General features: G+C 40.1%; 3 long non-coding RNA genes across 15 annotated transcripts; 2 read left to right on the forward strand and 1 right to left on the reverse strand.

Moving 5' to 3' along the window:
• The first annotated feature begins 3,854 nt into the window (after positions 1-3,854).
• LOC113009644 (uncharacterized) lies at positions 3,855-12,517 on the forward strand. 13 transcript variants are annotated; one of them, XR_013902582.1, is made up of 8 exons: positions 3,856-4,132; positions 4,589-4,856; positions 5,365-6,750; positions 7,776-7,793; positions 8,304-8,437; positions 8,799-8,959; positions 9,025-9,240; positions 10,277-12,517. It is a non-coding gene; the product is annotated as an uncharacterized LOC113009644 (long non-coding RNA). The 13 variants fall into 13 exon arrangements; XR_013902580.1 differs by having other exon boundaries at positions 4,589-4,819; XR_013902585.1 differs by having other exon boundaries at positions 4,589-4,819; positions 8,799-8,892.
• Positions 12,518-15,072: 2,555 nt separating this feature from the next.
• On the forward strand, positions 15,073-17,776 carry LOC113008951 (uncharacterized). Its single transcript, XR_003270097.2, has 3 exons — positions 15,073-15,525; positions 17,290-17,334; positions 17,596-17,776. It is a non-coding gene; the product is annotated as an uncharacterized LOC113008951 (long non-coding RNA).
• Positions 17,777-18,436: 660 nt separating this feature from the next.
• Positions 18,437-21,080, reverse strand: LOC113008953 (uncharacterized). Its single transcript, XR_013902589.1, has 2 exons — positions 20,700-21,080; positions 18,437-19,731 (listed from the first exon to the last, which is right to left on the reverse strand). It is a non-coding gene; the product is annotated as an uncharacterized LOC113008953 (long non-coding RNA).
• Between the last annotated feature and the right edge of the window lie 6,136 nt (positions 21,081-27,216).

Raw genomic sequence — 27,216 nt, forward strand, 5'->3', positions numbered from 1 at the left:
TCTAACATTTTATAAAAAAAATGGATATCCTGATATATCTCTGCTTTTCCACATAGTACTACATGGTGTATATAAAAAAATCACTTAACACACTTAAAATAAATGTATTGAGTGGGTTAACTTTTGGAGGCTTTGTTTATTTTTATTTTTTTGGACTGACGATGATGTGAAAGTGTCAAAGTGTATCGTTAGAATGTATCAAAGTGCTACAGAAAGCATTATCAGTGGTCAGACAAAGCAATGGCTATGGGGAAGGGTGAAATCAAAAAGGTATGCGATCCCAGTTGTAATGCATTTGGCAAATTCATTTGTGACTCATAAGACTCAGTTATGAACATGGGTGTCTGTGTGTCATTTTTCACCACACAGACTAAGAGTTTTCATGCTAAGACTGGGTCAGCAGCATTTTATAAAGTCCACTTTAAAATTGCTAAAGTGCAGGAGCAGTGTAAACTCTAGGCATACAATATATCTCTTACAGTCTTTACAAAAACAGAGCTGAACCCAGGCTGGAAAAAGAAACATAATTTAATCAGTTTTGTCACCAGGCTCCAGCAGCCCAAATTTGCTCATACTTGACCTCACCCTATCCTGGCCCACCTAAGATGAGTTTGACATCATTTCACAGAAGTGAATGAATCTGATCAAAACAGAAAAACATACGTAATCTGGGCTCTCTGCCTCACACTGACACTAATAAAACTGTAGAATTGGTCCAGTGAGGTTGCGTTCATCTAGCTTTTCAAGAAAATCCAGAAAAGGAGACTTTATCAAAACCCTGAATGGCCTTTGGTCACATGCATGCAATTTGGTGGGCGCCAGGACTAATAAATGCTAAACTGATTGATAAACTGACCTGAACTGATGGAAGATAATAACACTCTCAGCGCAAACTGCATTGATCACATTAAGTGCTGCATGCCATCTGGCTTTCGCTGGCAGGACAGCGATCTAAACTGCTAACAAAAGCGTCTATATAACCTCGAAATAGACACAACGTACACTGTGCCCATTTGTTTCTCTCACACACCACCAAGGGCAAAGAAAGAGCACTTTCTCTGCATACAGTTCCCTTTTTTCCTGTGCAAAAGTGTATATGTGTGTGTGTGTTCATGGGAGGTTTAGGGCAGAGTTCAGGGAAAACCCAAATACCCTGTGTAGACCTTCTAACCCTCAGGGAGAAACTGTGATTCACAAAATATCTCTCTATCTCTCTCTCACACACACACACACACACACACACACACACACACACACACACACACACACACCTTAAAACACAGACTTTACCAGATCTGACCTTGACCAGACCTGCCAACGGGATCACCAACACACATACACAAGGAAACCTGGGAAACAGGAAGTCGGCCTTGTCCAAGCATGTGTGCGAAAGCTCCGTTAATAAAGAGTGGTGTATGAAAACTCATAATGTGTGTAAAGACAGACGTGTGTCACGTCTAATGCCTAATAATGTAAATTGCTTTAATGGCTAAGGCCGTCTACAATTTATGCCCCCCCCCCCCCCCCCCCCGAGTGTGTGGGGCAGCATTTAGGTGGGGCTTGTGGGAGGGAGGCTGTGGTGGTATCTCTGATTTCAAACAGCCGCTGGTGCTCTGGGACCAGGGCATGTCAAAAGGACCCGTCCCCGATGAGCCATATTAGGGCCCTGATCCCCAATCAATCAGCACCACGCTAAAAAGAATCCCAAACAAGACGGCAATTAAGCCCCGCCGAGGACTTAACTAAACATGTGAGAGAGATAGGCTTTGTAAGAGCAACTCTGTGGGCACTTCTTTGACTCAGTTTGTGAGTGTGCATTTTTGCGGGGAAAAAGGCCCCAATCTATGCAAAGTACAGAGGTTCAAAATGTCCCTGCAGAACAACCTTTGTTTTTCAAAGTGGAACAGTAAACACACTCATATTTGAACACGAAGCATCAGAGCGCCTACCGATTATGTTTTGACGACTAGACTAGAAGCTGAGTCTGATATGCAAATGCAGGTAAAAAGGAGACCTTTAATATGCTATAACTTGCTTTTTCACCTGGTGAGGTGACCACTGAACCTTTAACTATAATGCCCTTTTTTGACAATTTCACCAGTAAATTATATGATACACACACCAGCTTATTTTAATGGGGTCAGGCTGGAGGATTTGATTGGCTTTCATTGAATGACCCAAACATGGACAGAATACCTTTTTATAAATTTCGCCAAGAAAGTTTCCCCGCTTCATGTTCCACGTTTTGCAGATAAACATAAGCAAATAGGGGACTGTCCACCAGCTACTGCTCTTACCCCAATTAAACTGCAAGCAGGTTGAGAAAACTCACAGAGCCATTTGCGTGCAAGTCCAAATGGCAAGAAAAAAGACTTTCAGTGTGACAGATGTGTTCCCCCTACTCCTAAAATTAAAAGAGAGAGAAGAGCCCCATGTGTTAGTCTGAAGCGCTGAAGAAAATCAGCATGTGGTCGAGAAGAAATGCATCCAAAAATTGAGAGGGCCTGTCATCCCCTCAGTCTGAATGGGTGCGATGCTTGTGGTGTAGAGCAAATCATAATCAGTCCTGGCCAGCATCAGAGAACCGCAGCCGTGTTGACACTGGCACCGAGGTGCGAAGAAGTGAAACCAAAATCCAGGGTTTCTCAATACAGCACACAAGTTCACAGTCTCAGTAAGAGTCTATTGTGACCAAAAACAGCACATGCACTATGCTGCGGGCTGGGGGGTTTAATGGGCGAGTGGTTTTGAAATGGCGGGCCTGCATATCTCTCTGAACTAACAGGACACTTTTTTGCGCCTCGTTTCAGAGTTAGCATGCATTTGGGGTTTTGTTAATATCAAATAAGGCAACCGGTTAGCCAAACAGCATGTTCACCTTCTTCCTGAAGTTAAGAAATAACGTTTGTATGCTGAATGCGACTCTATCGCCAGGGGTTGCTAGCATGATGACATAAATAAAGGAAGCAGCTACCTCGGCTTTGTCCAACACCACAGATTCACATTTTATATGTTGATTGTGTTATCTGTAAAACTGCTAAAGTGATTTAAAAACAAAAACCAGATTGTAGGGTTGCAGGAGGTTATGTGTGGTGCTTTCTGGGAGTCCTGAAGGCAGTTGATGCATTTCAGTGTTTTCAATGGACTAAACAAACAGTTTGGATTTTGTTTACTTTGGACAGCAGCAGGCTATGGGGCGCCGTTTGTAAACTGAAACATGCCGAAATTAACAGCAACATTTTTCCACATTTAACTCTAAATCTTACAAAAACATGTTTTTTCGAGTCATTTTTTTACAACATTTAGTAAAATATTTGTAACTTTTCATATTTAAAACAGGATTTTAAATGTTAAATCTAAATGCTAAATGTTAAATCTAAATGTTAAATGTTAAATCTAAATGCTAAATGTTAAATGTAAATATTATATTTAAATGTAAATGTTAAATGTTAAATGTAAATATTATATTTAAATGTAAATGTTAAATGTTAAATGTAAATATTATATATAAATCTAAATGTTAAATGTTAAATCTAAATGTTATATATAAATCTAAATGTTAAATCTAAATATTATATATAAATCTAAATGTTAAATGTTAAATCTAAATGTTATATATAAATCTAAATGTTAAATGTTAAATCTAAATGTTATATATAAATCTAAATGTTAAATGTTAAATCTAAATGTTATATATAAATCTAAATGTTAAATGTTAAATCTAAATATTATATATAAATCTAAATGTTAAATGTTAAATCTAAATGTTATATATAAATCTAAATGTTAAATGTTAAATCTAAATGTTATATATAAATCTAAATGTTAAATGTTAAATCTAAATGTTACGGAAAACTAAATATTTAGCTAATATGCAAATTTATTGTACGGGTCAACGGAAATACCAAAATAAAAGCTTCAAGAAAACCTCCCGCGCTAAAGTGTGCCGGTCGCGGTCAGGTTCTGTGTTTGCGCTCCTCTTACGGTCACTTTTGACTGCCATGAGCTGCTTCGACTATTCCCTACCAGCATGTTCAGCGATTTAGCTGAAAACATTGGAAGAGCCGTTTTGTCGGCCATCCAACGATTCAGCGGTAATGCACCCTCGACCTCACAAACGCCGCAGCACTTGGTAAGTTTATTGTATAGCATTTTGGACGGGTTGATAGCAGTGTTAGCAAAACTAGCAAAGCTAAATTACTTAGCTAGTCCTCAATTATTTCTCTCAGTCAGAACATGGTATGAAATGTTTAGGTGGAAACTAGCAAGCTAACTTCCTGTTAAAGCAATGTTAACAGTTTTTGATATTCACGCTGTTGTTATTTTAAATAAATATGTAGGCCAATAAGTACAAAATCCAGAGAGCTACACAACATGGGATGGTTCATTTACAAAGAAGTGGACAATTTTACAGAGCTTCATTAACTCTTCCAGTCACATATCCTGAAAAGGTTGAGTTAAATTGATTGTCCCCGGTGAATGGGAGGTGTCTGTTTACCTCGGAGATTGAGTGGCAGTCCACAGAGAAAAACGTTGGTCAGATCTGTCTTCATCTAATCCCAGCTAACTGAATTTTGTGTTTCTTCAGTGTTTGGCGGCATGATGTCGAGGATGTGCCGCTTCCCAACCACTGATGGGAACCACCTACGAGTGCTGGAGCAGATGGCTGAGAGTGTCCTGTCTCTAAACGTTCCCAGACAGCCTTAGATGTAAACTGGGATGGTTTGCATCAAAGAGTGAAGTTGCAGGAAGGACAGTGAGCACCTTCAAGTCAAGGGCCGTGGTCTTCAGCAAAGAAAGAGCAGAGTCCTGTCTGCAGGTCAGGGATGACTCGCTGCATCAAATGGAGAATTTTGGTACCTCAAGGTCTTATTATTGGCTTCCTGTTAAATCCAGAATTGAATTCAAAATCCTGCTCCTCACATACAAGGTCTTAAATAATCAGGCCCCATCTTATCTTAATGACCTTGTAGTACCATATCACCCTATTAGAGCACTTCGCTCTCGCTCTGCAGGCCTAATTGTTGTTCCTAGAGTATTTAAAAGTAGAATGGGAGGCAGAGCCTTCAGTTTTCAGGCCCCTCTTCTGTGGAACCAGCTTCCAGTTTGGATTCGGGAGACAGACACTATCTCTACTTTCAAGATCAGGCTTAAAACTTTCCTTTTTGCTAAAGCATATAGTTAGGGCTGGACCAGGTGATCCTGAATCCTCCCTTAGTTATGCTGCAATAGACGTAGGCTGCCGGGGGATTCCCATGATGCATTGAGTTTTTCCTTTCCAGTCACCTTTCTCACTCACTATGTATTAATAGACCTCTCTGCATTGAATCATATCTGTTATTAACCTCTGTCTCTCTTCCACAGCATGTCTTTTATCCTGTCTTCCTTCTCTGACCCCAACCGGTCGCAGCAGATGGCCGCCCCTCCCTGAGCCTGGTTCTGCCGGAGGTTTCTTCCTGTTAAAAGGGAGTTTTTCCTTCCCACTGTCGCCAAAGTGCTCATAGGGGGTCATATGATTGTTGGGTTTTTCTCTGTAGCGCCTTGAGGCGACTTTTGTTGTGATTTGGCGCTATATAAATAAAATTGAATTGAATTGAATTATTCACAAATGAAGGGAGAACAGAGCGGGAGGTTGACAGACAGATTGGGGCTCTGTTGTTTTGAAGTAAGAGTTAAGCATAAAAGTGAAGCTGTTGATTTATCTGTCAATCTACCTCCCCACCATCAACTATGGTCGTGAGCTTTAGATAGTGACAGAAAGAATGAGATGGCAGATATAAGTGACAAAATAACCCTTCTCTGAAGGGTAGGCAGCCTTTGCCTTTGTGATAGGATGAAGAGTTCAGTCATTGGGGAGGCATTTGGATTAGAGACACTGCTCCTTCACATCGAAAGGAGGCAGCTGATGTGATTCTGGCATGTGATTTGGATGCCTTCTGGACACCACCTGCATGAGGTGTTTTAGGCATGTCCTGGAGGTAGGAGGCCCCAGGGCAAACTGAGGGCTCGGTGGAGAGATTACATTTCACAGTTGGCTTGGAAATAATTCAGTTTTCCCCCAGATGAGCTGGAAGAGGTGGCTGGCAAAAGGGAGGTCTAAGTTTCTCTCCTTAGATTGACCAAACCCATGACTTTGAACGTGGATATATAGGACAGGGAGGATAAATAAAAGGATGTTACATTAAACCAGTGGTTTCCAAACCTTTTTTTTTTTTTTTTTTTTTGCTAGGCCCCTGTTTGTTTTACAAGAAAATCTTCGCAGCCCCCCGGCACAAACACATTCTCAAACCACACACAGCCATTTATTGTTTTCAAACTCCACTGCAGTTTCTTTCACACCTCAAACCTTTAAAAAACCAAAAGCAAACAAATAAAAGTAAACTACAATAAATTAAAGGTTGGAACAAAATAAACTAATACCATCTTTATTTTAAGCGTAGTTGTTTCATTCCCCGTTTGTAAGAATAATTTTTCAAAACATGCCTCTCTGTGCAAAGTGGGTTTAAAAACATAAAACGTGATTTGGACAGGGGAAATGGGTTTTGGTTTAGACACAAATACATATGATTTTAAAAAAATCTTCTTGTGATCACACATACTTCTTTTTGTGCCTCTAAAACATCCTCGTTTGTCTTTCCAGAACAGACATATGATGTCGTAACTGTCGGAGCACCGGCCTCTCACTGCCAGGGTTTCTAAAAATGGCGTTCTGAGGAAGCTCATCCAGAAGTTTGAGGAAGCAAAGAAACAGTAAGTTGAGAGTAAAGTCGGGCGTCACATTAGGGCTGGGCGATATGGCCTAAAATCCATATCGCTGTATAATTTGAAGCACGTGCGGTAATGATATATATCGGGAAATATTCTTTTCTTCTGTATAACATATTTTCCACACTATATGGCACACTTAATTAATTTTCTCAAAAATCGAAAGAGTGCCTATGTATGAATTCTGTTTGTGCTTACTGACCTCGAACCGATTTTGGCGTGCAGACATCTGTTAAAAAATGTTTTAGTACTACTTTGGTAAGCTGCACTGCTTGATGGATTGTCAGAGCATTACGGCTGCCGTAGTGAGGAGCTTCATGGAGTAATCTGGGTCCAAAACTCCGTGGGCTTCAGCTCCCAAAGTCGGATGAACACTGAGAGTTAAAAACGGTCTAAATTCTTTCATCTTTAATAAAATCATCAACCTTGCTGCTTTACCAGATGTAACAATTAAGTTTAACATCCATGCATCAATGAAAACAGAATTTATTAAATTTAACGGAGTTACAAGTTAACAGGAAGTTAGCTTGCTAGTTTCCACCTAAACATTTCATACCATGTTCTGACTGAGAGATTTTTTAAACTAATTAAAACGTACAGCTCTGCTACCACTTCCAACATAAATGAAGACAGAAAAGTAAACAGCAGTGGCGTTTGCAGGGTTACTGAAGTTGGACTACCTGGTATATAATGTTGTGCTACGTGATTGCTAGCGACACAGGTTTGTTAGCATAACATTAGCACAGTGAAGCTGGAGGATGAACGCCAGCTTCACTTTTTTCCACTTGATAAAAGTTAACGTGAGGGATTCTGGTGGTTAGGGACAAATGCAATGGCATAGCGATGACCTCTGCTCCTGTTTTGGGTTTTTATATTTTGCTTTATTCGTCTTGTGATTTGTATTTAAACAGTCGTTTTTGGTCATCTTGTTTCTTCAATTTCTGCATTAATACTTCAGTTCCCATTTTATGGCTTCCTCTTAATTTTGCTTTTGTTACTTTTCCAATCAGCGTAAATGAGGAGGAATGGTGAGTCCTTGCACTGCTTTGCTTGTTTTCATTTGACTGAACTAACTTCATTAGAGTTATTTGATATTGTATTTTGCACTATCCTACTGTATATTACTGTAATAGTAGTATTCTTATTGTATATATGGTATATCTTATTCCTCTGTTCCTCTGTCTCTCTTGCTGCATTGAGTATGTGTATGACTAAAGAATTTCCCTCGGGATAAATAAAGTTCTTCTTATCTTATCCTTAAGATTTGTACAACAAAGTATTTTCAGTTTTAAGCTGGAAGAATGGGGTTTTGCACAGCTTATCATGTTAATGCAAGGAAAAAAGGGCACGTAGCGCATCGGTGATGTGTTCACTAATATAGAACTAAAATGTGTGTTACCTTAAAATGAGCAAATCCTTTGTCACAAAGTTGTATATGAATACTGCTCATTGTATAAATTCAGTCATTTTAAAGTCTATCAAAAACAAGTCAAATCCTGACAATATTAATGAGACGTTTCTAAAATTCTTCTACACAGATGGTCTGAATTTGTGAAGCGAGTGGTATCGCTCTCCGTCCCCGGCAGTCGGCTCCTCCTTGTTTTTTCTAAGCCACGATTAGGCTCGTTGAGAGCAGGCATGTGCATGCAGACAGTGTTTGTTTTTACATCTGGTGGGTAACGTCCCTCCCTATATTTTTGGAACAGTACCTCTGAAGCTTGATTTAGATTTCTGCAGGAAATTTACGTTCTAACTTCAGATGTAACACCTCTTAACACTAAACCGGTCCATTCCACACTGTTGTTTCCAGTTACAGCGTATATTTCCTGCTGAAGCATATTTCAGGCATAAGACAGAAACATTACAAAAATATACACCTGCAGGCCACTCTATTGTCTTTATTTGACTAAATGCACTAAATTGCTGCCACAAGCTTTTGAACACATGTACCTAATAAAGTGGCTGGTGAGTGTAAGAGTATCCTCAGTCCCAGCTTGGATAAAGACGTGTCTGTGTGTCTTTGTTCCCTGCAGTAGTGCCCTCTCCAGCTCAGTCATCATCCACATACCCCAGGACACTGTCCGAGCCAAAGAGATCATCGCCCACGTCAACACGCAGAAGACTCAGGTCAGCTATTATGCAGAGGCTATCTCAAGCTGCCAAAGACCAATCGCTCGCCAGTCTGGCTGACAAGGTACTAAAAGTGTTTGACGTTACGTGGGGACGCTTCATATTTCATTCATACCCTCTTCCTTTCAGACCCGTCAGCTGGTGACAGTGTGCGGCTGCAAGCTGCTAGCTTCAGCTATTTAGGCCCTGAACGCAGTACGGGGCGAGTACATCGCAACCAAAGCTTCTCCTTCCGCTGAGTCTGAACAAGTAGTGCTCTGCAATGACCAGGATACGCTGAGAGCAAAGTACAGCGGTCACAACAGCCAGTCGTCACTGCACGTGGACTGGCACGAAGAGGAGTGGGTGAGTTGATCAGCAGTTATTGGCTGTTTTCTGATTCCAGATTTTTTATTTCTTTAGCATGAGAACAGACAAGCTTAGTTTCTTGGCACACATTGTGGATACAGCTTAATATCTTAACTAGACTCTGAACTCTGTTTTTCTTTTCTTGTTGCTTCTTCTTCTTCTTGAGTCATCCCTCTCATGTTGATTTCCAGCTCAGGTCACTCCTTACTTTTAAGAAGTTGGAGGATTCGTGAGCAGATTTTTCCTTCACCATATCAGCCGACTTTATTCTAGAGAAAATACTCTTAAATGACTCTTCTTTAAAAAGTGTTCAGTGTTTTATGTCTGGTCCGTGTGTCATCTTTGTCTTTACAATGTTGCAGCAATACTGTAGTAATGATATGATATGATATACCTTTATTAGTCCCACAAGGGGAAATTTAAATGTTGGTTTAGTGTAAGCTCAGCTTTTTAACTAATGTAAGAAGTGTTATGACTGACTCGTTTTTAATACCTAAATCTGGCCTCAGTGCACAAACCTAAATGAATCGGTACATATGAAAACGCCCAAGTCACAAGCTGTGTTCAAGGACATGGATAAAACAAAAAGGTTCAAATTTGTGCACAAAAACCCCACAAATCAGTGTCACTGTTTTAAAATCTGCTGCGAGACCGCTCTAAATGTCAGCTTTTTCTTTACGTAAAGACTGGGGTCTGTAACATATCAGCTCGTTTCTTATTTATTAAAGAACATGCCTGACACCAGGCTTTTGAGTTAACGGCTCCATTAGATCTCTGCAAGTATTTTTAAGTATTTTTAGGTTCTTTCCAGCAGGATTTGTGGCTAGTTCTGGAGCTTGACCCTAAAAGATTTCAGTGTGTCGGTGCTTCTGCTTTCCCTGTTGTCCTTCTGTTCCGTCTTTTTTTCTGTTTCTGTCAAATTTAAAAACAACTGCACTCTGAAATACACACTCTTTGCAAGATGTTGTCTAAACTAGTGGTTGGAAGGCATATTTGTGTTTGGTCTCTGATGGTTTATTTACACTTTTTGCAGGCCACGCCCACGGACTACAGAGCCACGATGAGCAACAAAGCCAAGAAGTCTATGGACTTCCTGCTGATGCAGGACACCGCCCCGACGATAGCCACGGACGTGTCACTGCAGTACCGCCTCGACATCGTCTTCTGCCAAACGGTCACCTACACATATTTTAATTATTGAATGTCTGAGCTGATGCGTTTATCCTGCAGTGACTCAGAGTGAAGGAGAAGGCCAAGAAGAAGTGTAAATATCATAAAAGCAAGGAGTTCAGAGCTCTACGACTTAGTGTCTTTATGGTATTTATGTGTGTAATGGAGACCAGGGGTTCCATTACCCTTACTTGTATTTTTATTAATTGACTGACTGATTTGTATTTAAAAACCATAATGAAGAAAAACACACACTGGTTGATTGTGATCTTTATTAGGTTTTTTGGGTTGTTATTTAAGTGACTCGTGAAAGGTGAAGAGACAGGGGGACTGGCCATCCTACCTGTGTCAGGAAAAGAACCCGTGTTAGAGCTGTTCACATTTAAACATTTGTCTGTAACCTAAATTAGTTGTATATGTAAAAAGAGAAGTGTTAACAGTACTCACTTTGTAAAGAGTAAAAGCAGCTCAATCACCTGCTTATGAGCTCCTGGAGCAAACCAATGTGCCAGGCTAGGGGAGTGTGTGTTGGAGTGATTTTGTTAAAAGTTGTCATTATTGTGCTTGGACCTTGTCTTGAACTGTATGTTCAGATATTTTTCTGTTCCTCCCCCACATGTAGGATGTTGGGGATGTTACTAGCTATAGTTTTCAACTGCAGGCCCAATCTATGTAAGATTCTGGTTTCCTTATTTGGTAAGGAATGTTCACTTCCTGCCCTTTACAGTATGGGCTCACCATGTAAATGGTGGACTGTTAAAGAGGTTAAGCCATATACGAGGTTGAGGGGAGATGCCCTTTTATGACTAGAGATGCGGTTAAAACGTTTGTAACCAGGAAGTCACGTATACACACACACACACACACAGTGCCTTAGCTTTTACCACACAACATATGGGGTTTACAATGGGCGGTTGTGTAACTGTTTTCATTCAATAAAAGGCTGGAGTTGGAGTTGTCTGAGTTTGGGTGTAGAGCTTGCAACTCTGAGAATCTGACCAGGCTTCCCCTGCACAAGTAAAAACCAATCGAACTCTGATTGTCTTACTTTGTTCTGAGTCAGCGAGGGCTGAAACCTAACTGTGTGGTTAAGGTGTTTTAATGCAGCGGTCCCCAACCGCCGGGCCACGGACCGTCGTTTGGTCGAGAGATGAGGCTCGGGTGTGAAATGTATGGTTTTCAGAGTTTTTATCGTTATTTTGTTATCGTTTTTATCGTTAACTCTGTTTTCCTGGGTCTTTCACGTGTGTTATGAATAAATCTTTTTTTCCGGTACCGGTACTAGTTTTATTTTGTTGTATTTATCTGTGACACCTTAAAGGCCGGTCCATAAAAATATTGTCGGGCATAAACCGGTCCGTGGCGCAAAAAAGGTTGGGGACCGCTGTTTTAATGTATATAGAAGAGACTGAAGTTTATATGTTAATGAATTATTTATAGGACTTGTTCCAAATCTTCATATGTCTATGATGTGCTATATCAGCCCATTCTCACTCCCGAGGCGTAACATGTCGACGTTTTGTCACGTCCCGCAGCGTTCCTGAGGAACGCGAAAGGAGACCTTCGGCGTTCTTATTGTACGCGGCGGGCTATGGCTGGAATCCAGTGCAATGACGCTCCCGCGGTAATAGACGTTCCAGCCCTGTATTCCAGCCCTAAACCTAACCTTATCCCTAGCCCTGACCATAACCTTATTCCTGACCTTAACCAGGACTTTAATGATGTTAAATAGCGTGTTTCTAAGCGATTTGAAGAAAAAGAGCAAACATGTGTAGATTCAGTCCAGACGGTTCTCATATTTCCTCTTTTTTCCGAGGTCGTCATTTAGGAACGTGGTGGGTAGCCAAAAACGTAATATGGTGACGATTTGTCACCTAGCGTAAAATGTTACGCTTTGGGAGTGAGAACGTGTTGGTTATATTGTAGTGGTTTTCTTATGGGGAGGGTTTTGTTTTCCTTTGGTTTGCTGACCCCCAGACTTGGTCTATTCCAGATGCTCACCTGAATCAGGTAGAGTATAACAGGAAGCCATTTGCTTTTCAGAAGGGTTGGATTCTTTGCTGTATCACCATGTGTTCTCATTAATAAAGTACATTTTACTCCAGTCTCGTGCTATTTTAGTGGAAGTGACCCATGACCGTCGGCCAAAACTGACAATATGACTATTAAAAGTCTGAGTAATACTGTAATTTTCTGCTGCTCATTCCTGTGCAACATCCCATTTGGCCTCCCGTCATATTTCTTTTCAAGATTTTCTTATTTAATCACTAGTGTACATATATTTATATTTATAGATACATATATATTTAGTCATCTTTTCTCTTTTACCACGTCTCTCTAATATTTTGCTCTTTACTATTTTTCTATTTTTTATTTTATTATATTTTATTATATTTCTACTGTACCATGCTGCTGAGTGACTGCTGCTCGTCAAACACATTTCATTGCAATGTTGACCCTGTGCTAACTTGCATATGACAAATAAAACTGAAAACAGTAAAGGCAAAGGGAACACATCAAGTAAGGATTTCACACTCCCACTCACAACGGCACTTTCAAAGCATAAAGCCAAATATTTCAAAATTTCATTTTGAGGCATTTTAAAAATGAATGTGTTTGAGTTTCATTGCTCCAAAGCAATGTTTTCATATAAGCAAGACAACAACCAGTTTGCAACCATGTAAGTACAGTCCTCTATTGTAAACAGACGTGTTGGCAATCTGTCTGCGTTTATAAATTAGACAACAGTTATTTGCAGATCTTCATCAATCTGCCTGAGAGTGATTGCAGTCGGTCTGAGTTGGACTGCAACTGTTTTGAGTCAGGTTGCCTCCAAGGAGGCAGTTTATTATTTTCCTTTCCTAGTTGGAGAGATGGCTGTTGTTTTGTTTTTACTGTAGTGTGCTGGGCCATTAATGGCTCAGGGGCTGCAGCGTATCCGCGCCAACACCTAAGGCCAACGTGGAATCACCGGTCAGACTAACATAAAGAAAAAATCTGTTAAATTACACATTTGTATTCATTAAGTCACAGACAATGAAAACAAGCAGAAATCAAGATGTAATATTTTTATAATTTTATTGATGTTAAATTAAAGTCCCAGCTTAGTTATGTTGTCAGTGCAAGTCACTTCAATCTGTATAGCACCAAAGGAAACAATGGTGTTTTCAAGGTGCTTCACACTGTAAGGTAACAACTTACAGTATTAAAAAGAAAACCCCAAAAGAACAAACCCCTCTGAGCAAGCACGAGGCGACAGTGGGAAGGAAAAACTCCCTTTTAAGAGGAAGAAACCTTCGACAGAACCAGGCTCAGGGCGGGGTGGCCATCTGCCGCGACCATTCCTGGGGATTTCAAAAATGACTTGATCTGATCTAAATGTAAAACTAGCTAATTTAAAGTGTCCAGTGAGTTTTAGAAAATATCTTGCTGTTGATATCACGATGTCACTATAAAGGGGAAACTTTGTTTCCTCCCTTAAACCTCCCAAAAAATGCACGCACCGATGAGAAGCACTTAGATATGCAACTTGGTTCTGTGAATATCTTTCTTTTGAAAGTTTTAACAATATCTTCATCAAGATCTTGGACGTTTAATTGCCAGAATGTCACAATAACCGCTGCATGCTTCCATCTTTTACAGAGGGATTTGAAAACCCTCTCGCTGAGTTTCTTGAACTTCTCTGGGGGGATTTTGTCGTATTCTTCCCTGATTTCAGTCCAGATTTTCATGGTAAGCCGGTTGGAGATAGCTTCAGCATTTTCAATGCTGAAGACTGTGCCTGATTTTTTTGCAACCTGGGAAATCAGTCCTTCCACAAAGCTTTCCACTGAAAGTCTGCATCTTTCTTTCTTTTCATATGATTCCAGTCTATCGATAATTGTTACTGCCAACAGGTGTTCTTGGAATACTGAAGTAGTTATGATATTAAACATTGGTTGTCCCATTAAATTCATTGAATCCTCCTCCCCACTCCTCCCCAATGATATTAGTGACAATTTATGTAATTTGTCACAAATATCAGTGAAAATGGCATTAGCAATGCAGTCAAAATAATTCTGCACTTTTCGGTCTAAATGCAAATCCATCCACTTGAATTTGTCCAAGAGTAGATCCAACAAACGTTTTTGGTGAGAATGAGGGCACTTTAAAAGTTTACCAAGCTTTGAAAGCACAGCCTGAATTAATGTCTCTAACAAGGTGTTTTCAGGTGGCTCACAGTCTACAGAAGATCTGTGATTCTGTATCTTTTTATATGACTCCGTTTGACTTATGTTTGTTAACGGTGGGATGCTGGCTTCATGTTCAACACAGGATTTCTGCTGCTGGGGATCTGGAATTGGATTGTTTTCTGCTTTTGCAGCACTGTGTTGGTCAGCATTTTGACAGCGTTCTTCTGTGTTAGCTGTTTCTTGGCTGTTAGCATCTATATTCTGTGCTGTATCAAACTCCTGCTCAGCAGAATCGTCCAAAAATTTCACAGGTGACAAAAACGTTTTGCCAGTGGTGGTGTGGACAGAACAGTTTTGATGTACAGGGGAGTTCTGGGAAGACCTCAGTGGTGATACTGCTCCTGACTGTTCACACAGGTCCATTACGTCCTCTACAAAACCTGCAAGCCGCTTAGCGGTGGAGCAATCCGGATAGCCTGAGGTAAGCTCTTCCCACTGCTTGTACGAAAAATCACTGAACAAGTTATTCAAGAGGGATACTAAAGCATGTACTGTAGAATTATCCCGATTGGTCTGAACTGTTTCATCATTTGTCATTGTGTTACAGTTTGAGCTTGCCATTTCACTTTTTTGTTTTTTATGCCTAAAATGTTGTTTTGTGTTAAACTCCGTGTTTGAACGTTTAAAGCGCTGCTGTCCCGCTGTATGAATGCGTTTCAACTGAACAGCCAGGTCTATATATAAGGTCGGTTTCTTTGTAACGTCACCAGTCAAAGGACTGGCCCGGCTCGTCATAACGAAAGGGGGCGGGACAAATCTGTTGCTTAGCAACTGAAAAAAAGGCACACCGCGCTGAATGCTACATCCGTCCTGCGACGGTACACCGCCTCCGCACCACCGATTAAACATGAAGTGTGGATGTTAGAAGATCCCAAATATGGTGAGCTACTGGAAAATTACTCACGTTTTTGTTCTTGAGAGTGAGCGATAATAAGCGACATTTTATTGAGAAATTACAGTAGTCTGTCTGTTTCTCTTCATAGCTCTTTTCAAAACACGGTTACCTTTGGTTTGTTTGGCTCGCAGCTTAAAACGTAGTTTCAGTGTTTTTGCCTTCTGTGATTAATTCTGGTTTGCCTGCTTTATATGGAGCTCAAACCAAGGCAAAATTGAAGTATCAGTATTTAAATGTAAATAGACTCAAACTAGGAGTGGATCAAAGGGGGTCCTTTCAGGTGCCAAATCTCCACTGCTAACATTTTATGCATGTTTAGCTTAATTGTAGAAAAGGTGCTTGTAATAATGTTTGGGTGAATAGGTGAATGAGGCATGTTGTATAAAGCGCTTTTTAATGCACGAGCAAAATACAAAAACCCTATATAAAAAGCAGTCAGTTTACCATTTATGTATTTGTTCCATTGAACGCTTCTGTGAAAATCAATTTGATACTTGTTCAAATAAAAAATTTGAATCGATTAGTTGTTTTCTCAACATTTATTAATCGACTATATGCAGAAAACTGTGACACTGTGGAACCCTTATTTTAAAGACCTCGTAGTTTGATAGTTTGCTCCCTGACCGTGGTTCTGCCAGAGGGTGCTTCCTGTTAAAAGTGAGTTGTTCCTTCCCACTGTATTGAGGTTTTTTCTTTTTAATTGTAGACTTTCTACCTTACAATCTATACCACCTCGAGGAGAATGTTGTTGTGATTCAGCTCTGCATAAATACAATTAAATCGAATTAAGTGGGTTCAGCTAATTTGTGAAATAAATGTGAGTGACACGGTAAGTAATAGCCTGCATGTAACTCATTGTAAGAAGAGCAATATCGCCCCCTCCTGGTTCAACTTTTTTTTCTTTGCAGTAATCTTTCCAATAATAATACATATGCACTAACCTCATGCTTGCTGTTAACAATAGCCTAAAGACATAAAATCAAGTTTAGTTTTTTCTTTAAGTTTATGTTTTTTATATGGTTGGCATTTATTTTGTTTCTTTTTAATAATTATATTGATTCTATTGATTGTTTGCCAAGCACTGAGGTCTCTGCTTAGACTGTGCTACTGGGATCACTGATTTAAAAATGAGGCAAAAGCACCAAAGTTGTGCTCAAAAACAGTACAGTGAGCTACAACCTGTTGCTGTAGTAATTCTAACACACTTATTGTTTTTAAATACATACATGTTTAGTTTTTTTAAACCTAATTATATAATTTTTTTTGCAAAAGTGTCACCTAAACACCCAAATATACGTAATTCAAAACTTACTTTAATTATTACCCATTTGGCTGGTAACATGGACCCAGTCTGATGGATAGTTACTGAACAGATAGTCTTTTCTTTAAAGGCTGCAGTCAAAGCAAATCATTGTAAAAACAAGACAAGTCAATAAAAAACAAGTAATAACTATAATATTAAACTACAATAGAGAGAAAATCCAGTAAATATAATTATATTATGTAAAAAAATATACAAATATTTACCTCTAATTTAAAAAGACATTACAAGGGTACTAGTTTCATTTTAATCTAAACATAATCTAAATTGACACTAAATCAGTTTAAATATTACAGCTGAAGGTGATTTTAATAAATGTACTGCTGCTTGACTTTGTTTTACTACTGCAGTATAATTTATCATGTACAAAAGCTCCAAATGTTGTTTCTCTGACTTAATGTTCTGATGACGTTTGTGTTATTTTGCAGGAAATAGTCAGGACCCAGATGAACCTGTGCTGGAATTCAGTGTGGGTGAGTAATATGAGCATTTATGAAGGCTGCCCATGACCCGTAATTAAATTTAGCGTCATTAGTCTTGTTTTGTCTCTCAGTGCAGGTATGTAATGTGACAAAACCTCTAATGATCTGATATGTTTGGGATGGATGGGCTGTGAATTATATAGTGAATTGTCTTATTTTGTCGCTCTGTGCAGGCTAGGGCCTATTATATGCTGTAGCCTGAAGGCAGCTGAGTTGCAGAGGATGGAGTGATCACTGGCTTTCTACTTACAGGGTGGTGGGTCTCAGAGGACAATTGCTACCCCTGTTGAAGTGAACAACGTGTGGAGTGCAACTGGCTTTGTGGCATAGCTGGCTCTGGCCTTGGACTGTGTGTTTTTACTTTGTACCTAAATGGGACACTGGACTTTTAACTATTATTCATTGTGTTTATAAATAAAATTTTAGAATTTTATTGACTGTCATCTTTTTGCCCACGGCGGAGACGGTTGGTCAGACCTAGAATCTCTTTATGTGTGTGTGTGTGTGTGTGTAACATCAGCAGGGTTTTGCATAAAAGAGTGTGAGCAGGTCAAAAGGTCAATTCATTTATTGTAGTTTTATGGCAGCACCTTCTAGTGGCCTTGAAGCAAACAGTCTCCTAACTAAGCCATGGCATCTCCGGTCTCTCCTACTTTTGTGTGCTGTGCTGGAGGAGCAGCATTGGATCTAGTGATACTGAGTAAGCTGATTAGGACCGGCCTGGAGAAATGTGGTTTGCATGAAGTATCAGGAGAAAAACAACCTTGTATTGTAAAATAATAATACACGAATAATAAATACTTTTCATGACATTCAGATTTCTGGACTCACGAGTTCATAGAACATTAATGTTACGAAACATTGAGATAAGTCTTAAAACTACATTGTATACTTATTATTTATTTACTTTAATCAGATTTGACTGGTATTTTTAAACATTAAGTTTTTGTTCCTTCAACTATTGTATTTAAGCTTATGACTCACTCACAGTATGTTTATATAACTGTCTAAAAAACAGTGAGGATGTGGCCGCAGTGGCTGAGAAGCAAGAAGTTTGCTTTTTCTTTTTTTTTTCTTTTTTTTTAAATTGGGAAGCATAAATGAACATACCAGAAAACCCTGCACGAAGGAGCCATATTTGTTTTTTGTGTGTGCATAAGATGAAGCTTTAGTATTATTACACATATGATAATGGTGTTAGCATGCAACACACAAACTCAAGTGGTGTTGCCAAGATAGTTGCTGACTGGCAAGAAACTTCTAGAAGAAATCTGGTGACAGTCCAAAGCACAAATGAACATGTTTAATACTCGTGCAAGACCCTGTGGGAAGGTGCCAGATTGCTGTATTTTGTGTGAATCAGGAAAAGTGCACGGTGATGACTAAAGCTTATAAAACATCTCTCTCCTTATGTGTGCATATATGAGAAAGAAAATTCTGCCAAAGCAACTTTAGCTTCTTGCAAGCATCAGTACACAAAGGATGCTAACACAAAGCTAGCCAAGAACCAAGAGTGATTTTAAAGTTGAACGTATGCCGACCCCAGCAGCCAAAGGGAGCTCAGGGGAGAGCTTCTTGGGGTCCAGTGATGTGTCCTGAAGAGACGACATGAGCTCTCCCTCCTGTAGGCCCACCCCAGCAGTAGGTGCTGTCTGTCTCATTCCGAGTTAACTGCTACTCCTCTACATCTAAACGAGCCAGTTGAGGAGGTTCAGGCATCTGACAAGGGTGCCTCTTGAGCGCCTCCTGGGTGAGATGTTCCAGGCATGTCCCACCAGGACAGACAGGACACACCCAGGACATGTTGGGGAGATCACAGCACTCAGCAGAGAATGCCTCAGTGTCCCCCAAATAATGGAGGAGCTGGCTCGGGAGAGTAAGGTCTGGGTCTTCTCTGCTTATGCTACTGCCACCGAAACTAGACACCAGGTAAGCTCAGAAAAATGAACAACCTGTTTAAATAAAGGTTAATTTAAAAAAAATGTTTGTCATTAGCTAGTCTGTGTACATGTACTTCTTCTCCAGTGTTGAAAATGTTAAACTCACAACCTGCACATTTTCTGGTTGCATCATCAAATAAATACCCCCAAAAGTAGTCTGAGTACTTTTACACTGGTTTTATGCTGCGATATTTTCAAAGTCTTTCACTGAACACATTCAGTCACACATTGTTCATAATTTATTGGAAGTTTATTGTTTAATGTCCTGTCTAAATAACTTCAGTCACCATTTGTATTCATTAATGAATAACTGACTTCTAATATTAAAAGAAATAGAAACTGTTGTGCTGTTGTTCACGTAGAAGGGCCTGCTTCTGGATGTCCAGACTTTGTGCGTCAGTGGGAAGGTCAGGGTACAGGGTTCGAACCTCCTCATGAGATGTCGTATCTGCTGGATAAAAGCAAGCTACATCACATCAGGGATTGTCCTAGAGCTGCCCTACAGTAACAATCAACTGACTAATATATGAAATACTTGCAGTAGCACAATAATAAACACAAAGCAAAAAAATGTTTAGTGAAGATAAAAAAAACCCCCATCAAAGTTTTAGTTTGGATAAAGGGAGACAGAGCACCAATCTAAACAAGTCTAAACCATCTACAAAGTGATTGTAGGAGGAAACAACCTTGACTTCCTTTACATAGCTTAGTACTGAGAATAAAAGAAAAGCATGATTAGAATTATTTGTGCTTCTTCTTCTTTCGGCTGCTCCCTTTAGAGGTCGCTACAGTGGATCATCCGCCTCCATCTCTCTATTTCTAGCATCCTCCTCAGTCACACCAACCCCCTGCATGTCCACCTTCACTACATCCACAAATCCAGCACCACAGTTACTCTCTTCGCACCTTATCATAGCCTTCACTCCTACCCTCTCTATGCCTCCCGTCTCCATCCTCTTCAGAGTTGCCTCGCTTCCTTCTCTAATTCAATTTTCAACCAAAGTACTCCTTCTCTCGTCTCAACACACATTCTTCACATTAGCACATTTCCATCTCTATACTTGGTTACTCTCTTCCAGGACAATTTATGTGCCTTGGCATTCATTAAAAATCATTTTCTCCTTAGTGTCCAGCCTCACATACAACTCACTACAAGCCTTTTCCTGTGCCAGTGACACCTCTCTCTTTGCTGTGCACCTAGCCTTTTAGTACTCCTTCCTTCAGCTCCCTGACTATCCCACTCTTTCTTTGCCAGTCTCTTCCTTGAATACATTCCTGAATCTGTTATTATTTGTGCAATGAAAATTAAATCAAGAAAGATTTTGCTTTTACAGTCTCACTGCAGGTTGATACATTATAAGCACGCCTGTGGTTCACATGAGCATTAAAAGCTTGTATTACTCCCTGATGTTTTGCCTGTTAGCATGTGCAGCAGCTGGAGAAGGACTCCTAGCTGAAGACAGGACAGCTTCTCGATGTGCAGATTGGTCGTCTTCTACGCAGAAGCAAAGGAGAAAAACCCCAAATTAAACAGAACAACTACTTCTAATTACAAACAGACGTCTCTCTAAAACCGTGGCAGCAGTTCACCATGTCAAATGCTTTCTTGTCGTGCACAGTGACTATAACAATTAGCCCCACTGGCTGCACTGTCCTGCAGTGACATAAGTTAATTCAGCATTGCTATAAAACAATGAGGCTATTACGTTTGACCTGTACTTGCAGAATACATTCCAAAGCTTTTGTTCCCTAAAGCATTCGTCCTTCTTTGTGAGCAGTTTGTGTCAAAAGAAAAGCCCAGAAACAGGCACCAGTCCTCTCCTTCCTTTCCGCATTTGGGTCTGAATATTGATTATATCTGTTCTAAGGACATTTTTATTTCTGACCATTATTGTGTCTTTTTTAATATGTCTTTTTATGAGCCTATGTCTCCTGTTCATCGGACAGTTATTTCCCGCACTTTAGACTCCTCCACAGCACAGAAGTTCTCTGATGTTTTTAATTTAACATTATCCCCACAAAACGATGTTGATTTTTCTATAGATCTATTCAATTATCATTGTCTTTCGATCTTAGATGAAATCTGTCCGATTAAAATGAGACCTGTGCCTGTTTCCAAGTCTGTACCCTGGTTAAATGACAACATTCGTCTTATAAAACGTAATTGTCGTAAAGCCGAGCGGTTATGGAGGAAAACGCACTTAAATGTTCATCTCCTCTATTTAAAGGATCTTTTAGCCTCCTTTAACAATGCTATTAGAGTTGCGAGGGCTGCTTACTTTTCTCAGTTGGTTGCAAGGAGCAGAGGTAATCCTAAAGTTTTATTTGATACTATTACTAATATTATTACTCCTGCTCCACCTGCTGCTATTATTTCTTCTGTTGAAGATTGTGAAACTTTTCTTGCTTTCTTTTTAGAAAAAATTAGCAACATAAGGAAAAACCTGTCTTTTTCAGCGTCTGCGCTGTCTGTTCCCACGCCAGCTCGGCCTGTTGTTTTAGAAGGTTTTTCACCTGTTTCACTACCAGAGCTGGGAAAAATAGTTAGTGCAACAAAATTATCCTCTTGCTCTCTTGATTTTTTACCTGCATCATTATTTAAAAATGTCTTTTACTCTACTGGTCCCTGTATTCTTACTATAATTAATACCTCCTTGGCCTCGGGCATAGTCCCTGCCTATTTTAAAACTGCTGTTATACATCCCTTGTTAAAAAAGCCTATGCTGGACCCATCTCTCACTAGCAATTATAGACCGATCTCAAAAATTCCGTTAATTGCTAAGATTCTAGAGAAGATCGTGGCTAAGCAGCTTACAGCAGTTTTAGATAAATATAGTATTTTCGACAAATTTCAATCTGGCTTTCGTAAAGTTCATTCCACTGAAACAGCCCTTCTTAGAGTTTCTAATGACATTTTGTTACAAAGCGATGCAGGTAAATGTTCTGTTCTCTTAATGTTGGATCTTACGGCGGCCTTTGATACTGTTGACCACTATATTTTACTTAACAGGCTGAAACACTGGGTTGGTGTCTCTGGGACTGCATTGAAATGGTTCTCCTCGTATCTCTCTGAACGATATTCTTCTGTGGCAGTTTCTAAGTATAGATCATCTTCTGCGTCCCTGTCTTTTGGTGTGCCACAAGGCTCTGTGCTAGGGCCATTACTGTTTTTAGTTTATTTACTCCCTCTTCAGCACATTTTGAGCCCTTTTGAGGATATTTGTTACCATTGTTATGCAGACGATATACAACTCTATATATCTTTTAAACCGGAAGAGGCTTCTAAGCTGCGGCTTTTAAATGTGTGCTTGGAAACCATTAAAGGCTGGATGGCTGAAAACTTCCTCCAACTAAATGAAAGTAAAACCGAAGTCCTCTTATGTGCCCCAGATAGACATATACCCAGTATAATAAATGCTCTTGGTCCTCTTTCAACGTTTGTAAAACCATCTGTCAGAAACTTAGGGATTATCCTTGATCCTGCTCTTACGTTAGATAGTCATGTTAAATCTCTTGTTCGGTCTTGCTTTTATCATTTAAGAAATATTTCTAAATTGAGCTCTATTATATCCTATACCGAACTGGAGATTGTTATTCATGCTTTTATCTCTTCACGACTGGACTATTGCAATTCCCTGTTTACTTGTTTAAATAAAGGTTCTTTGGAGCGTCTGCAGATCGTTCAGAATGCTGCAGCAAGACTTTTGACGAAAGCTTCTAAATTTTCACATATAACACCGTTGCTCATGCAGTTACATTGGCTTCCTGTTGAATTTAGAGTCCAGTTTAAGATTTTGGTTTTAACTTTCAAGGCTCTTCAACAACAAGCACCACCATATATCATTGAACTTTTACAGCCCTATGCCCCTAGTAGGTCTCTGAGGTCGAGTAGTCAGGGCCTACTTGTCATTCAGTATACGAGACTGAAAACTAGGGGTGATAGAGCTTTTGCTACTGTGGCCGCCAGACTGTGGAATTCCCTTCCTCAGGACTTACGATCCGCTGATTCATTGATTACTTTTAAAAAACAGCTAAAAACACATCTTTTTAAAACTGCCTTTTGCTAACTTTGTTTGTATTTTGTCTTTTTAATCTGTTATATCTTGTAAAGCACTTTGTGATCTCTATCTAGAAATGTGCTATATAAATAAAATTTTACTTACTTACTTACTTACTAGTTCAAAGGCATTTCTCAGATGATTTGCTGTAAACTTGAATACAAGTGTAGCACGGAGGCGGAAAGTCTGATTTTATTATTATCTTTCTTTCCACAGGTGATTTGTGTTTTTTTAAAAAGGAAGGAAACCTTCCTCAAAACGGGCAGAGCAGTGGATCCGCCAAGGGAAAGCACACAATTTAAACTGGAAGATTAAAAATATAATTTATTATATTTAAATAGTTAAAAATGTAAGATAAATTAAAACAACCTTGGCCAAGGGATAACACAATAAAAATCAATAAAACACAACTTTAAAAGTCCAGTGGAATCCACCACAGCATAAAAGTCCCAGGGAGTTAAGAAATCCAGCGAAGTAAAAGGGAAACCCAGCGGAGTCCTCTCCTTCCTTTCCGCATTCGCGTCTTGATATGCTAGAGAAAGGGAGGAGCGGCAGTCACTATTCTTCCGGCAGTTTTTATTCAATAAAAGGGGATAAGTCAAAGACTTACCCCGGGTGGGCAGAGCTCTCAACTCCGCCCGCCGCTTCTTAAAAACTGCAAAGCCACACAGCCGTCCCGTGCCTTCCGCTGGTGCTGTCTCCGCTCTCCCCGCTGGTACTGTCACTCTCTGCACTGGTGCCCTGTGCGCTGGTACTGTCCGTTCTTTCCTAACGCCCAGCTCCACCAGCCCCTTCGGCTTGCAGGTGCCGCCTGGCACCACTTACTCCTGGCCGTCATTCTAGCCTCTCCGTCGAACCGCTTCCTTTGGTCTGCCAGGCCCTCTTATTGGCCTCTCTGGGATCTCTCGCAGGTGTGAACAGTTTATTATCAGGTAGGGGCGGAGTCTTTCCAGGACAAGTCATCAAATAAATACCATTAAAACATGCAGTAAAACTCATAAAAATAAACCAGTGTACAATATTAAAATATTAAAAAGGTAAAACGCAGCAAAACATGCATAATAAAACCCTAAATAACTTGTCCCGTTTCACCCCGTGACACAAGCACAGATGAATTGTCACGGGTGTGGAACGGACTCAGGCGCAGACTGAAGTAGCACAGTTCAACGACACTTTATTAATCACACTGGTGCACTATATACACGTGAAGGGGGGGGAAACACCAGGGTCCCGGGGATCGATAGGCTGGGGAGACACACTTCTTCGCACTCGCTCTGCTCCTCGTCCAAACAGTCTCCACACAAGCAGCTCAGCTCACTCTCCTGCTCACGGGGTCCAGGGGTCACAAAAGGGCTGATCCAGGTAAACCTGTTTACACAGACGAGGGTAAGTTGAAGGCAAACACGGGAACAGTAGAATCGCAAGGAAGCCAGGCAATACTAACGAGAGTTACTCAATATTCCAGCGACGAATAGCTCAGAGCCCCAGCCTTAAGAGCCAGAGAACTGCAATTCACTCGATCAGCTGCAGGTGCGTGGGCCAAGGGCAGGAGCCCAATCAGAGCTCCGCCCAGGCAGACAGGTAGGAGAGACAGAGCGAGAGAAAAACAACAAACAGTTGTGGCCACACTGGGCTGGCCGGGGAGGCACAGGGACCATGACACACGGGATGCTCACAGTGAAAGAAAGCTGGCCCGCACTCCAACCCAAGGAAAGTTTATTCAAACAAGGCTGTAATATGAATGAGCACTGTTTTATGCAGTTCTTCTATCACCAGCATGTTCACCTCCATAGATGTCGATGTTGATACGGTTAATTTTCTGACCGCTCTCTAACATTTTTCTGTTAACATTCCTTGGAAAAGCTTGAAGTTAATCTTGCATGGAATACAGTAGTAAAAATCTGAGTGCTGGTGTACTCGCACAAGTAAGTGTGCGCCTCTATTTATACCCATCAACCTCTCTATTCACACACATCATTTTTCATTTGAGATTCTTCTGTAGGCCTATGTGCTTTTCCTCATTTGTTTGTCTTGGCCAGTTTGTGTAACCAGGAGCATTTCTGCATACCTAACACAGGTTTTGGGGTTGAGAGAACTTTCCAGAGGTTTTTCATGACATTAAGACCAATGTTTTTCCTGCACATTAAACTCTTAGGTGGCCCTCCAGATAGTTTTTTTTTTTTACTGACCAGCTTAAGGGGAAAAATACGGTTCTGGAGGGAATCACGATTTAGTTCTTCTTTGTATTGCAGTGTGTTCTAATAGCATTACCCTTCATGAATTGGTTTAGATGGCGAGGCACTTTTTGCTCGCTGTAATCATTCCTCTCATTCATAACAGTAATCAAGAGCTGTTTGTTTTGACTGTTTGAAAACAGGCACGAAACACTGGGAACCAGTCATTTTAAATTAGATTCTTCTTTTTTTCGAAGACCGCAACGCAGGTGATATTGCCTCATGAGCTCATACACATAAATCTGAGGGGGAAACCCTCTGGCATCATACAGCCATGATGAAAAGAGAAATTAGGTGTCACAACAGTGGCAACCACAAAATAACTTGTGAAACCAGGCTCTGAATATGTGTGTCTGAAAACACGGAGTTTGTTTTACCGCGTTTCTTTTTCACACAGCAGCATGTTTTATTTAATATCTGGCTCTGAGGTAGTACAGTAAGTGTTGTTTGATTTATGTCATCGTTCTTGGGCTGTGTAGTACAATTTTCTTGATTTTCTTCATTCATGGTCTTGTTCGTACATACATATATACATATACACACACACACATATATATGTATATGTATATGTGTGTGCGTGTGTGTATCAGGTATAATAAATCTGTTAAATTACACATTTGTATTCATTAAGTCACAGACAATGAAAACAAGCAGAAATCAAGATGTAATATTTTTATAATTTTATTGATGTTAAATTAAAGTCCCAGCTTAGTTATGTTGTCAGTGCAAGTCACTTCAATCTGTATAGCACCAAAGGAAACAATGGTGTTTTCAAAGTGCTTCACACTGTAAGGTAACAACTTACAGTATTAAAAAGAAAACCCCAAAAGAACAAACCCCTCTGAGCAAGCACGAGGCGACAGTGGGAAGGAAAAACTCCCTTTTAAGAGGAAGAAACCTTCGACAGAACCAGGCTCAGGGCGGGGTGGCCATCTGCCGCGACCATTCCTGGGGATTTCAAAAATGACTTGATCTGATCTAAATGTAAAACTAGCTAATTTAAAGTGTCCAGTGAGTTTTAGAAAATATCTTGCTGTTGATATCACGATGTCACTATAAAGGGGAAACTTTGTTTCCTCCCTTAAACCTCCCAAAAAATGCACGCACCGATGAGAAGCACTTAGATATGCAACTTGGTTCTGTGAATATCTTTCTTTTGAAAGTTTTAACAATATCTTCATCAAGATCTTGGACAATAACCGCTGCATGCTTCCATCTTTTACAGAGGGATTTGAAAACCCTCTCGCTGAGTTTCTTGAACTTCTCTGGGGGGATTTTGTCGTATTCTTCCCTGATTTCAGTCCAGATTTTCATGGTAAGCCGGTTGGAGATAGCTTCAGCATTTTCAATGCTGAAGACTGTGCCTGATTTTTTTGCAACCCGGGAAATCAGTCCTTCCACAAAGCTTTCCACTGAAAGTCTGCATCTTTCTTTCTTTTCATATGATTCCAGTCTATCGATAATTGTTACTGCCAACAGGTGTTCTTGGAATACTGAAGTAGTTATGATATTAAACATTGGTTGTCCCATTAAATTCATTGAATCCTCCTCCCCACTCCTCCCCAATGATATTAGTGACACTTTATGTAATTTGTCACAAATATCAGTGAAAATGGCATTAGCAATGCAGTCAAAATAATT

Source organism: Astatotilapia calliptera, chromosome 17 (genome assembly GCF_964374335.1).
Source record: "Astatotilapia calliptera chromosome 17, fAstCal68.1, whole genome shotgun sequence".
Taxonomy (NCBI): Eukaryota; Metazoa; Chordata; class Actinopteri; order Cichliformes; family Cichlidae; genus Astatotilapia; species Astatotilapia calliptera.